Source organism: Cupressus sempervirens, chromosome 7 (assembly GCF_028749045.1).
Source record: "Cupressus sempervirens isolate cs-2001-9-10 chromosome 7, ASM2874904v1, whole genome shotgun sequence".
Lineage (NCBI taxonomy): Eukaryota > Viridiplantae > Streptophyta > Pinopsida > Cupressales > Cupressaceae > Cupressus > Cupressus sempervirens.
In genome coordinates, this window is record NC_143124.1 from 350,259,395 (window position 1) to 350,274,108 (window position 14,714).

Genomic DNA, 14,714 nt, shown 5'->3' on the forward strand with positions numbered 1-14,714 from the left:
TTTTGTTTTTTCATTTTTTGAAGATAAAGGCTAATAGGCACATCTTGACTATCTTTGGCATCCTATGGCTCTTGTGGTTCTAATCTTATGACATGAGGCTTCCTCTTCTTTTGTCAAGAACAAGGTTGATGCACCCCTACAATAAGAAATAAATGGGTTTAATTCTAAACATTTTTTTAATGTTATAAGAATCTCATTAATCTAAATAACATAACATGGATTTTTCTTTACCTAATAGTTTCACATCATCTACTGTCACATTTTGTTTAGTCCTAAGCTTAACATGCTCAACACTAACATCACACTCTATGTAGTGCCTCTTGTGTTTGCAGTCGGTACCTTGTTATTTTGATTTGAGAGATACTTGATACTCTTACTAGTTGTACTTTGAGATGACTTGAGGGTTGGATGTTATATTTTGATTTCAATACCATAAATTCTTTACTGCTATGTTGTTCAATTTATCATATTTGCATGCTGATGCCATTTTCAGATGATAGTAGGTCTATGTTGATATCTGATTATCTAGTATTTGGACATATCTTTGGTTCTGTCATGTGATGGATTTTATGCTATGGTTATTTACTTCATTCTTGTTTGTTTATGCTTTATGCAAATGTGATTGATGTAAATGGATTATTTAGGTATAATTTAATAAATGGTTAAATTAGTTATTTAATGCATTTATTGCCTTGACTATGATATTATCACACTTGATCATGTGTTTTAGTGTGTAGGATTTATATCCCTAGCATTGGCATGTGGAGTTAGTGATTCAGCTATTCATATATTACCAATGTTGTCCTTGTATGATCGATGTATCCTTATTAGTTGTTTAAATTAAACCTTTCAGTGATTAGTAAATTTGAATTTATTTGCATTATGTGACTAGACCAGTGAGTGTGTCTATGAATTTAGAGGTTCATATTGTCATGAAAGTTGTAAAGGAAATCTCTATGATTTTGAGTTTTCAGTCTTTAAATTTTATTGAATTTAATTTATGCCACCTTTTCCATAGATGAATTCCTATTTCTAAGAATAGCCTATTTTCATTTGGGTTGATTCGAAGTTTAGCTAGTCTAACTAACTATTTTCCATAATCGATTATTCACTCAAAAAGTGAATAAGTATGAAAAGAGGAATTTAATTCCTCACTTCTCACTTTTGTAATTTGGAAATTTAAGAGCTTTTTCTAAAATCCTTTTATGAAGGATTGTTTTTCTGTATGTTGTGGGAGCTACAAGTGTGGGATCTTCATGAGGAGAAAACTCATTGGATCTAGCTTGGGGAGACATTGTTTTGCCATCATTTTCCATTATATTTGTGGGTTATTTATTTTACCTAGCTATTTTCCATTTTAGCCCTTTTGGCTGTAAGGTAGGGCTCTCCCATTTTCCTTTTTCAGCTTTGTTTCAACTTTTGTTTCTGGTAGCAATTTTTCTGGAGGCTAAGAACTAGTGTTCCCCTCCATTTCTGTTTGTTGGTTCTACTTGGTTGGTTGGGTATGAACATTTTCCCAATTTTTGGGATGAGGATTTGGGGTTTCATACCATTATGCTAGTTGTTTTTGCATACGGTGTCTAAACCCTAATTTTATGGGATTTTTGAGGCTTTTGTGTCCAACGACCACATGGATTTTAATTTTGAAGTTTTATAATTTTGGGGTTTTAAACTCATTTTGTGTGCTACCCTATTTTCTTAGGTTTTCTTGGCATGATGTTGGTCATAGAACTAGATCATTCATTTGGATGTCAATCAGACCATTGTTACATTTTCTTATGTTGCACTAGGATGTGTGTCACATTTGTCCTTCCGAGTCTATTTTTGTTGAGTGATTTTCTGCATTGTGTTTTCATCCAGTCCTTGTGTTGTGATCTTCGTGATGGTGGTGAGCCACACACACGAGTATGTGCATGTACATATGTTGGGTGACTTGCGAGTCTCGATCTTTTGTGGTACTTATAGAAGTTATGATCATTTAGGATTGGGTTGGGAGTCTGCATGCCTATAGGCACTCATCATTGGATGAGCATGGGTAGGGTAGGGTAGCATATGGAGGGGGCTTCTATCTTGTAGCCTGGTGATCATTGCCTAGAGGGTTGGTAGAGAAAGTTTTAATCAAGTGATAACTAAAGAAAATACTTGGTGGTAATAACATTTAAGACAATAAAGTGTATGTGTGGGGCCCTCCATTGAGGAGTTAAAACACACGATCCAAGCTTGGGCTTGTCGATGCCAAGTGACTCTCCATGATGTCAACCCCTATAGAGTAGCCTACTAAGTGTCTGACTAGGACTTGTAGTTTGTGCATTATTTATGACCTTGGTTTTAGTCATCATATTTTCTGGTATGAGTGTTAGCCATGTATGTTTGTTTTATGTGTATTTTTGGCTGCATCATTATCTCCATCAACACGATAGGAGTGGACCTATGGGTTCCACATGGTTGGGAGGCATAGCTACCTTTAAAACTGCTGGGAATTGATGTACAGAGACAATTCCTTACTCCAAGTATGATTGTTGCTTGTGTTTCACTTGGCACTTCGAATTCTAAAGTATGTTATCTTGTGATTTATGCTTTCATTAGAATGCTTGGTTATCATGTTAGATGATGTTAGTTTAATTGACACATTCCTATATTATGATATTTAGCATATGTTAGATGATGAGTTTGATTTGTAGGATTATCTTATGCTTTACTTATAGTATATTAGATTTCTATATTCTTATGTTGTAGAATATTTTAGTAGTGATGTCCTCATAAGATAGCTCCAAAAATCTAGTCAGTAGTTTTGGATGTTATAGGCAGGGGATGGCTAGGACTGTTGAGGTCTCATGAGGCTATTATGGTTAGGAGGAATTATACAACTAGTTTGGTTGTTCAATTTACTACAATGTTGTTTTAGTTTATTGCAATGTTGTTTCAATACATTGCATGCTGTTTTATGTTCTTTCCCATCACTGGTATGATAGATGGTTAGTTGTAGTTTCCATCTTATAGCTATTGTTTCAAGTGTCTTTGCCTTGACTCTAGATCTAGTACTCCCTAGTGTGGAGGATTTGATTTCCTTTTTATCCCTTGTTTTGGTCCTTAGATTAATTCTTACTTTCTCTAGTCAACCTTGCATCAGCATGGGCAATACTGTAAAGTATCACATGCCCAAAGGAGAAGAATCGTGTGATACTAGAAAGTATTGCATGCCCATGTAAACTCTATCATGTGACACTTTGTTGGATCACACGCCTCTTGGAGAAAGGTTGTATGATACTTGTAAAGTATCACACACCTTCTTGAGAAGTATTTCCCAAACCTTGACTATATTACACACCTTCATTAGAAAGGTTGAACAATTTTGGAAAGTAACATACTGTGCTGATTTATAGTATCACTTGGGTTCTAGAAAAACTTGTTTGGGTAGATAGTGGGCACTTTTTGGTTTGACCAGAAGTTTTTTGGAGGTGTTCTAAATACCCTTTATGGTGTTCTTGAATACCTTGGAATTTCATTTTGAATTTTCTATGTTTTTAGATTTGAAATCAGTTGCGTTCTTCTGTAGTTAGTCATTTTTCATTGGGATATTTGTGATCCTCATATGTTTTATGTCATGTCCATCCATACTTGTTTAAAAAATATATCTTGGCTTATATTTATCCTTGTTCCAAGGATCTTCGAGCAAGACATTACATCTAGTATCAGATCCCATGTTGCAACATTGGGATCTTTGCAATATGCTTCCACTATGTTTATGTTTTCTATTGTGTATTCTTATTGCATGTTTGATATTGTAATATCTTTTTGGTTCATGTTTGCATCTCTTATATTTGTGATGTATGTTTTGACTTTATCTTGTTGCTTCTATAGTGATGTCTCATAGATGTATGTCTGGTTGTCGAGGTGGTAATTGACTAGTTGTTCAAGAGGAAGAACACCATAAGGAGGAATAGACAGATGGTGGAGGAGAATAGGGTAATAATAATCAAAATGGAATGGGGGCATTGATGCCAGTGCTTTAGCAGATTCTTACTTGGTTGGGCCCTCGTGTTGAGGAATGCTGATAGGATCATAATCAGGAAGAGGGATCATGTGAACAGGAATGTTTTTGTACGCCACCTAGTGGTAGAAGGCACCAATGGAGAGGTCATGGTCATAATGACAATGATGATTTCAGTCAGGTTGAAATAATGCAATAATTTTAGAGGTCCAAATGACAACTATTTGATGACTAGGGGATAGGACTTAAGCTGAGACCTGGTTACTTGATATGGGGCATTATTTCTCCTTGCTACCTTATGGGAGCAATGTGAAGGCCCATTGCATGATCATGTAGTTGAGGGAGGATGGTTCCATTTGGCAGTATACAGAGAGTGATGGACTTCATATCAATGTGTTAGATCTCATTTGGGAGATCTTTGAAGAGAGGATTAGGGAGAAATTCCTATCACCACAGTATCATGAGGCTCACATTGATAAATTTCATCAGAATAAGCAAGGCTTTATGAAATTAGATCAATATGAGAAGAATTTCCTTGGGTTGAAACAATACTCAAGCTATAGGCATGATAAGGCACTCATCAATCAACATTTTGTTAGGGGCTTGAGGGACTCTATCATTGGGGATATTCATGCTCATCAACTAAGGACACTTTTAATTGTCATTAAGAAGGCAAGGATCATAGAGAGAAATGTGGCTAGGGGATTAAGTGGTAGATCAGGTTCTTAGAACCAAAGTGCATGACCTTTGGGGCAAGATGTATAGGTCACTCAAGCCTTAAGAAAGGGTCAAACCTAGTAGGGTGAACAATCTTTTGGTACCTCAGGGAAGAAGGGAGAGGGCTAGAAACATGGGTAGAAATCTTAGCAAGATCATCCTTCTTAGAGCACTTAGCAAAACTCTAGTAGGGGTAGTGCACCTTAACCTAGTGCTACTCAGGGTGGTCATGGAATAGGTTCTAGCTTCAGGAGAAACTGTTATTCTTGTGGCCAGCCTAGCCATAAATCTTTTGAGTGTTTTATCAAACCATCTATAGGACCTAGTAAGAGTGTAGCCAGAATGGAGCCTACAGTTGGAGATTTTGGAAGGAATCATCGATTCTTTGTAGTGGTTGACAACCATCAAGTTGAGCATCAAGGTACAATAGTCGAGGCTATATATATATTTCATGGTATTTTAGCTTTAGTTTTGTTTGACTCTGGTGCTTCAAATTCTTTCATTTCACCATATCTTGTTCAACAATGTGCGCTAGTGGCAGTGTATCAGATTGATAGGTGGTAGGTTGAGTTAGCCACAGGTTCCAAAGTTATTGTAGACTCCTTGGTTAGTAGTTGTATTTTGAATTTGGAATCCTTCACCACCAAAGTGGACCTTTGTATCCTACCTTGGGGATCATATGAGATTGTGTTGGGCATGGATTGGTTAGTCACCCATAAGAAGAATATTGATTAACATCATAAGATGGTACAATTTGTTGATCACACGGGTGGGTAGGTGGAACTTTTGGGAGTTTCAAGACCAATCTCACTTCGAATGGTTTCAGCTAATCAACTAAAGCAGAGTGTACAAAAGGGTTGTTAATTGTTTCTTGGTTCTATCAATGATCTTGAGGAAGTTGAGAGTTGTATGGTAACACTTGATGATCACTCACTCCTTTGTGAGTATGCAAATGTGTTTCCTAATGAGATACCTAGTATGCCACCACAATGTGACATCAATTTTTGGATTGATCTTGTACTAGGAGCAGAGAAAATTTCACGAGCTCCTTATTTTATGACTACGCATGAATTGAGTGAGCTTAGATTGTTGGAGGGATTGTTGGCTAAGGGCCATATTCATCCTAGTGTATCCCCATGGGGTGCACCAATCATCTTCATGAAGAAGAAGGATGGGTCATTGCATTTGTGTATTGATTATTGGTAGTTGAATAAGGTGATGTTGAAGAATCAATATGCTTTGCCAAGGATTGATGACTTGTTTTATCAGATGAAGGTAGCATGTGTATTCTTGAAGATTGATCTTAAGTTGGTATACCATCAACTTTATATCTAGGAGGCTGGCATCTATTAAACAACATTTTGTACACCGTATAGGCATTATGAGTTTTGGGTTAAACAATGCGCCATGAGTGTTTATGAGTTTGATGAATGATGTATTTCACATATACCTCAATTAGTGTTGGATGACATATTGATTTATTCGAATACTATGGAGGAGCATGAAGTCCATTTATGTCAGGTGTTGTAGTGCACGAGAGACCATCATTTGTATGGAAACTTGAGTAAATGTGGGTTCTTCCAGTCAGAGGTGAAGTATTTGAGATACGTCATCACTAGAGATGGTATTGTAGTGGATCCAAAGAAAATTCATGCTATCATAGATTGGCTGGTACTCACTATTTTCACCAAGGTTTGGATTTTCATGGGATGGGTGGGTTACTATCATCACTTCATGATGAATTTCTCATGAGTAGCTCATCCCATCACTTCTCTTTGGTGGAAAGGGAAGAAGTATGTTTGGTTGGATCAGTGTGAGGAAAAATTTAATGCTCTTAAGGAGTGTTTGACCAGTGCACTAGAATTTTTAGTGCCTAATCCTATAGGTGATTTCATGGTTTTCACAAATACTTCATTAGAAGGCGTGGGTGCGGTGTTGATGCAAGATGGTTGAGTGATTGCATATGAGTCTAGGAAACTCAAGGATCATGAGCTTAACTACATCACTCATGATTTGGAATTTGTGGCCATGGTGCATGCCCTTATCCATGTTGGAGGCATTTCCTTTTGAGACACAGGTTTGAGTTGCATAGTGACCATAGGAGCTTGTAGTATATCTTTACTCAGTCAAACCTGAATGCACAACAACATCGCTAGATGGAGTTCCTATGCAAGTATGACTTTGACGTTCATTACATTAAGGGGAAGGAGAATTTCATCATGGATGCCTTGAGTAAGAGGTAACATGAAGTATTAGTGATGTCATTGAGAGTGGATTTGCAAGGCCATATCTTGGAGGCTTTTCCTAGTGACACTTGGTACCAGGAGGTGAGGGCAGAGATCGATTATGGATGTACCCTTGAGGGGATATTTTATAGATACTTTCTTGAGTCTGATGGACTACTGTGACACTTGGGGCATATATATGTGCCCATGTTGGGTGATCTTTGTGTCTTGGTTTTTTCGAAAGTGCATTGTGCACCATATTTTGCACATCCTAGTGTCAAGAAGATGTGTGCTGATTTTAAATAGCTATACTTTTGGGTAGGCATGAGGCATAATGTTACTAATTATTTTGCTCAATGTCTCAAGTTATTGCAATTGCATACCATTCTAGAGTGTAAATTGGATATGATATCCATTGATTTTATCATAGGGTTGCCTATGTCATCATGGAGACATGATTGTATTATGGTAATAGTGGACAAGTTGTCCAAGGTAGCATACTTTTCACCCATGAGAGAATCCTACACAACTTCTTCTATAGCGCATGTTTTCTTGGAGGATATTGTTCATTTGCATGGGATCCCTCATTAGATTATTTTGGATAGAGATCTAATGTTTACTTCTATACTGTGGACATCTATCCAACATGCTTTGAGCACATAGCTCAATTTTAGTTCAACTTATCACCTAGATACCAATGGTTAGACTAAGAGAGTAAATCAAGTTTTGGAGGATATGCTTCACATCTACATGATGGATAGGTAGGTGAAGTGGGAGGATTATTTATAGCTTGTTGAGTTTGTATACAACAAACAAGTATCATAGTTTTCTTGGCATGTCACTTTTTAAGGGCTTGCATGGTAAACCTTATCATAGCCCTTTGAATTAGGATTATTTAGAGGACCAAGTTCTTTGGGGCCTAGAGATGTTTCAGGATACGGAGTAGTAGGTTTTTTTGTATTAGGGAGCATTTGGTTACCACTCAAGATAGGCAGGAGAAGTATGTAGATGACCATAGGTTGGATTGTCACTTTTCTATTGATGACCGAGTGTTTTTTAGAGCAACTGAGGAAGAGCCCCATCCATTATGGGAAAGGCTATAAGTTGGTGCCACATTTTTTTGGGCCATTTGAGATCCTCAAAAGGATTGGTCCTATTTCTTATTGACTAGCATTGCCACCAAACCTGTCATGCATCCACAATCTTTTTTTATGTTTCTACTTTGAGACAATATATTCCTAGTGTGACCCAAGTTCATGATTAGGATTCTTTGTAGGTAGCAAACATGAAGCTTACTTTGGAGCCCATTCATATCCTACAATAGTAGATTTTGACCTTACAAGGTTAGGACATCGATTAGGTAAGGGTCCAATGGGACCCGAGCAATGAGACTTTTGTGACTTGGGAAGATGTTATACAATTGAGGGGATTGTACCCCTATTTTTTTTCCAACTTCCAGTAGTAAGCCTATACTAGTGGGAGAGGATGTAGTGCCTCTCATATTTTTAGTTTATACCTTGTTATTTTGATTTGAGAGATACTTGATACTCTTACTATTTTTTCTTTGATATGACCTAAGGGTCAAATGTTATACTTTGATTTCAGTACCATAGATGCTTTACTACTATGTTGTTCAATTTATCATATTTGCATGCAGATGCAATTCTGAGATGATAGTATAGATCTATGATTATATTTGATTATCTAGTATTTGGACATATCTTTGATTCTATTATGTGATGCATTTACTTCATTCTTGTCTATTTATGCTTTATGCGAATGTGAGTGATGTAAATGGATTATTTAGGTATAATTGAATAAATGGTTAAATTAGTTATTTAATGCATTTATTGCTTTGGCTATGATATTATTTGCAATTGCACTTTATTGTGTGTTTTAATATGTAGGATTTATATCCTTGGCAATGACACATGGAGTTAGTGATTCAAATATTCATATTTTACCAATGTCGTCCCTATATGGTCAACGTATCCTTATTAATTGTTTAAGTTAAACCTTTTGGTGATTAGTAGATCTGAACTCATCTACATTATGTGACTAGACCAGTGAGTATGTATGTGCATTTAGAGGTTTGCATTGTCATGAAAGTTGTAAAGGAAATTTATGTGATTTTGGGTTTTCGGGCTTTAAATTTTATTGAATTTAATTTCTGGTAGCTTTGCTGTAGATGAATTCCTGTTTCTAGGAATAACCTATTTTTGTTTGGGTCTATTCAGAGTTTAGCTAATCTAAATGTCTATTTTCCCTAATCGATTATTCACTCAAAAAGTGAATAAGTATGAAAAGAGGAATTTAATTCCTCACTTCTCAGTTTTGTAATTTAGAAATTTGAGAGCTTTTTTTGAAATCCTTTTCTAAAGGATTGGTTTTTTGTTCATTGTGGTAGCTACAGGCATAGGATCTTTACAAGGACAGACTCATTAGATCAAGCTTAAGGAGACCTTTCTTTTCTATCATTTTTTGTTGTATCCCTGGGTTATTTATTTTATGTGGCTATTTTCTATTTTAGCCCTTTTGACTGTCAAGTAGGGCTCTCCTATTTTCTTGTTTTTGCTTTGTTTCAACTTCTATTTGTGGTAGCAATTCATTTGGAGACTGAGAACTAGTGTTCCCCTCTATTTTTGTTTTTTGGTTATGCCCAATTAGTCAGGTATGAACATTTTCCCTATTTTTGGGATGAGGGTTTGGATTTTCTCACTGTTATGCTGGCCATTTTTGCATACGGTGTTCGAACCCAAATTTTATGGGATTTTTGAGGATTTTGTGCCCAAAGGCCAAATCAATTTTAATTTTGAAGTTTTCTAGTTTTGGGGTTTTTACCTCATTTTGCATGCCACCCTATTTTCTCAAGTTTTCTTGGCATGATGTTGGTCATGGACCTAGATCATTTATTTGGATGTCAGTCAGATGATTGTTGCAATTTTTATGTTGCATTGGGATGCATGCTACATCTGTCCTCCTAAGTTTTTTTTAATTGAGTGATTTTTTTGCATTGTGTTCTCATCCAGTCCTTGTGTTGTGATCTTCATGATGGTGGTGAGCCACACACATGAGTGCATGAGCATACATCTATCAGGTGACTTGTGAGTCCTGATCTTCCATGTGGTACTTCCAAAATTTATGATCATTTGGGTTTGGGTTGGGAGTATGCATGCGTATGAGTACTCATTTTTGGATGAGCATGGTTAGGGTAGGGTAGCATATGGAGGGGGCTTCTATCTTGTAGCTAGGTGACCATTTTCTAGAGGGTTTATTAGAGAAAGTTTTAATCAAGTGATAACTAAAGAAAATACTGGGTGGTAATAAAACCTAAGATAATAAAATATATGTGTAGGGCCCTCTGTTGAGGAGTTGAAATTCATGATCCAAGCTTGAGCTTGTTGATGTCAAGTGACTCTCCATGATGTTAGCTTCTACATAGTAATCGATTGAGTGTTTGAACAGGACATGTAGTTTGTGCATTGTCTATGATCATGGTTTTAGTCATCATATTGTCTGGCATGAGTGTTAGCCATGGATGTTTTTTTTATGTGTATTTTTGGTTGGATCATTATATCCATCAACATTATGAGAGTGGACCTATGGGTTCCATGTGGTTGGGAGGCATAGCTACCTTTCACCACTACTGAGGACTAGTGTAGAGAGACAATTCTTTACTCCAAGTACAACCATTTCTTGTGTTTCACTTGGTACTTCAGGTTCTGAGGTATGATATATTATGATTTATGCTTTCATTGGAATGTTTGGTTATCATATTAGATGATTTTAGTTTAATTGACACATTCCTACATTATGATATTTAGCATATGTTAGATGACGAGTTTGATTTGTAGGATTATCTTATGTTTTAATTCTAGCATGTTAGATTTCCTTATTCTTATAGTGTAGCATGTTTTAGTATTGACATCCTCATAAGATAGCTTTGATGATTTGGTTGGTAGTTTGGGATGTTACGAGTAGGGAATGGATAGGATTCTCAAGGTCTCATGATGCTATTATGGTTGGGAGTAACTACACAATTAGTTTGGTTGTTTAGTTTGATGCAATGTTGTTTTAGTTTATTGCAATGTTGTTTTAGTACATTGCAATGTTGCTTTTTGTTCTTTCCCTTCACTAATATAATAGATGGTTAGTTTTAGTTTCCATCTTGTAGCTATTATTTTGAGTTTCTTTACCTCGACTGTGGATCTGGTACTCCTTAATATGGAGGTTTTGATTTCCTATTTTATCCCTTGTTTTGGTCCTTAGAGTAATTATTTCTTTCTCTAAGTGACCTTGCATTAGCATTCAATGATACTTCAAAGTATCACACACCCAAAGGAGAAGAATCATGCAATACCGAAAAGTATCGCATGCCCGTGTCAACTATATCATGCGACACTCTATTCTATCACATGCCTCTTGGAGAAAGTTCATATGATACTTGTAAAGTATCACACACCTTCTTGAGAAGTGTCACCTAAACCCTAATTGTATCACATGCCTTCATTAGAAAGGTCGTACGATACTGGAAAATATTGTACTATGCTATAATATCTGTTGCTCAAATTGACTGATTTTAGCTCAAGGAATTTTTTCAAACACTTGTATGCTACCTTTTAATGCTAAGAAATTTGCAAATGATATTACAATGTCTCTTACAATGAACTAATACATGCAAGTGCAATTCTTTTGGTACTTTCAATGCATATACATGGAAACAAGATATGGAATGCATACCTATAGCCAACTAACATTTTCACAAACAATTGACATACAACTATTATGCTGATCAAATATGCTATTAGTTGGACATTTTGTCAAAAAAATGTTATGCAAAATGTATCTCATTTCTTGAATTCATTCTCATATACAATGTTGCTATGAGTTTGCCAAGACAAATGAGCTTACAATAATGACTACAGTAATGCCAAAATCTGATTTTGAATTGTCACAAAAAAATCATATGTCTAAAAATTACAATGCTAACTACAAATAGTTGCAAGAGGAACCTGGTAATAGTTATGCCCAAGGATGCAGATGAATCAAGCATAAGTATGGTAGCATGGCATCATTCTTGCTTACTATAGTAGCCAACAATAATTGTATTCTCCAATTTAAGCACAAATATAACTCTTGAATTGAAGCTCTCCTAAATACCAAATTTAGTGGATATTTCACCACCTCAAATGGTTGCAACATTGAAGAGTTGACGTTCTCCAATGGCTGACTGAAATAAAAAACTTAGTTTCTTCTCTCAAGTTTATATCAAATGCAATTCACAATAGTCAGATGATTAACAATGAAGCTCTCACCTCTATTTATTCTTTTCCTTCACCCTTCTAGAAGGAAATAAGAAGCTTCCCCCTTTCTAATACAATAATTAGTTGTATTTCTAGAAAATGCACTCTCTAGAAGCTTCTCCCTTGCAATACAATAATTAATTATGCTTTTAGAAAATAAAATTAATTAAATATAAAGTCACCTTTCAATTTTAATTTTTTTAATGACTTCATAAGAAATTAATTTAATCAATTTCTCCTTATTTCTCCACTTAGCCTTCGGAGAATGTAAAGGTGAAGAGCTTCACTGAGATGCTAAAAAGATGGGGACATTGTAGTGGTATTGTAGCAATACTCATAGAGATAAATCCACCTTACCCATGCCTTCTATTGCCCTACTATATAATTTTTGAGATATCCCTCCTCCCATTTATTCACTATCTCTATCTGACCATCTGTTTGATGGTGGTAGCTAGTACTCAGAGAGAGCTCTATCACACACAACCTAAATAGCTCTTGCCAAAAGTGACACATAAACATGCTATCTCTGTCACTTACAACACTCTAAGTTAAGCCATGTAATCTAAATATCTTCTTGAAGAATAACTCTACCACCTATGTAGTAGTATATGTAATAGTGATTAGAAAGAAGTGTACAAACTTTGTAAGGTGATCGACAACCACATATATGTAGTCCCTACCTTGGGCTCTAGGCAGTCCTATGATGAAGTCCATAGATAAGCACTCCCACTTCCTATTAGGAATCAGAAGTGGCTTAAGTAAACTGACTAGATAGGAGTGTTCCTACTTATTCTATTAGAAGGTGGGACACTCCCTAATATATTGAAGTACCTCTGCTTTGATCCCTTTCCATGTGAAGTGCTCTCTAATCTACTAGTATGTCTTGTAGAAACCAAGATGTCCTACCATAGGTGAATCATGAAAAGATTTCAGAACCATCCTCCTCACTATTGAGCCTAGAACCAAAAATATTCACCTTTTGTGAATGAGGAGCTCATTCACAAGGGTGTATTTGCTATCCTAAATAGTTCCATCTATGAATCTAGCTATCCACACATCCTTTGCATACTTTGCTAGGATCAAGTGTCTCCAATCCTCTGATATATGTATTAATAAGCTCAAATTGGGCCTATGTGATAAAGCATCAACAAATACATTCTATTTCTCCTTAAAATATGTAATATCAAAGTCATAGGAATCATTTCTTACCCACTTATACTGCCTATCATTGAGATCTCACTGCCCCAAAAAGTGTTTTAGGCTATTATGGTTGGTTTTGATACAAAATTTTCTACCTACCAAGTATTTCTTGAATTTAGCCAAAGCATGCATAATGGCTAATATCTCCTTATCATATATACTGAAGCTCCACTCTGGAACTCTCAATTTCTTGCTCTCATAAGTAATAGGGTGCTTCTCCTACATAAGTATGCATGGCTAATATCTCTTTATCATATATGTTGAAGCTATGCTCTGGCACTCTTAATTTCCCACTCTCATAAGAAATAAGGTGCTTCTCCTAGATAAGCACTGCTCTAATGCCCCTCTTTGGAAGCATCATAGTGTAGCTCAAAAGGTTTGCTAAAACATAGTAATGCTAACACTAGACAGGAAGTCATCAACTCAAATTTCTCAAAACACTCTTGTGCCTCAGGAGTCCACAAAAAAGCTCCCTTTCTCATCAAATTTGTCAAGGGTGTTGCATGCCTAGAATATCCATCCATAAACCCCTTGTAGAAACCACATAATCCCAAAAAGCCCCTCAACTATGTAAATTTTACTAGTGAAGGCCACTCCACAATGGCACAATTTTTTTTAGGAAACATGCATACACCTTCTGCACTAATGATGTTATCCAAATACAACAACTCTATCATACCCAAATCACATTTTGAATCCTTTGCATACAAGGAATCTTTGCCCAATATATCCAACACCATGTCAAGGTGAACCAAGTGCCCCTTGCAAGATCTATTGTACACCAAGATATCATCAAAGAAGACAAGTACAAATTTTCTCAACTGAGGATTGAAAACCCTAATCATTGTTGCTTGAAAAGTAGTAGTTGCATTAGTTAGCCCAAATGGCATAACTAAAAACTCAAAATGGCCACAATGACATCTAAAAGTTGTCTTCTTGATGTCCCGATCTCTAACTTTGATCTGGTGATAACCTGATCTAAAATCTATCTTTGAGAAGAAGCAAGCTCCATGAAGCTCATCTATCAACTCATTGATCTTAGGAATGGGGTAACTATTTTTAATTGTCTTCCTATTAAGCACCCTAGAATCAATACACATCCTTAATGTCCCATCCTTTATTTTTACCAACACCATTGAAGAAGCGAAAGGAGACTTACTTGGTCTAATGTGGCCCATAGTAAATAACTCCTTTATGGTTTTTTCAATTTAATGATTCAACCTCTTTGAATGCTTGTAATGTGTAATCATGATTGGCTTAACCCCCTCCTCTAACTCA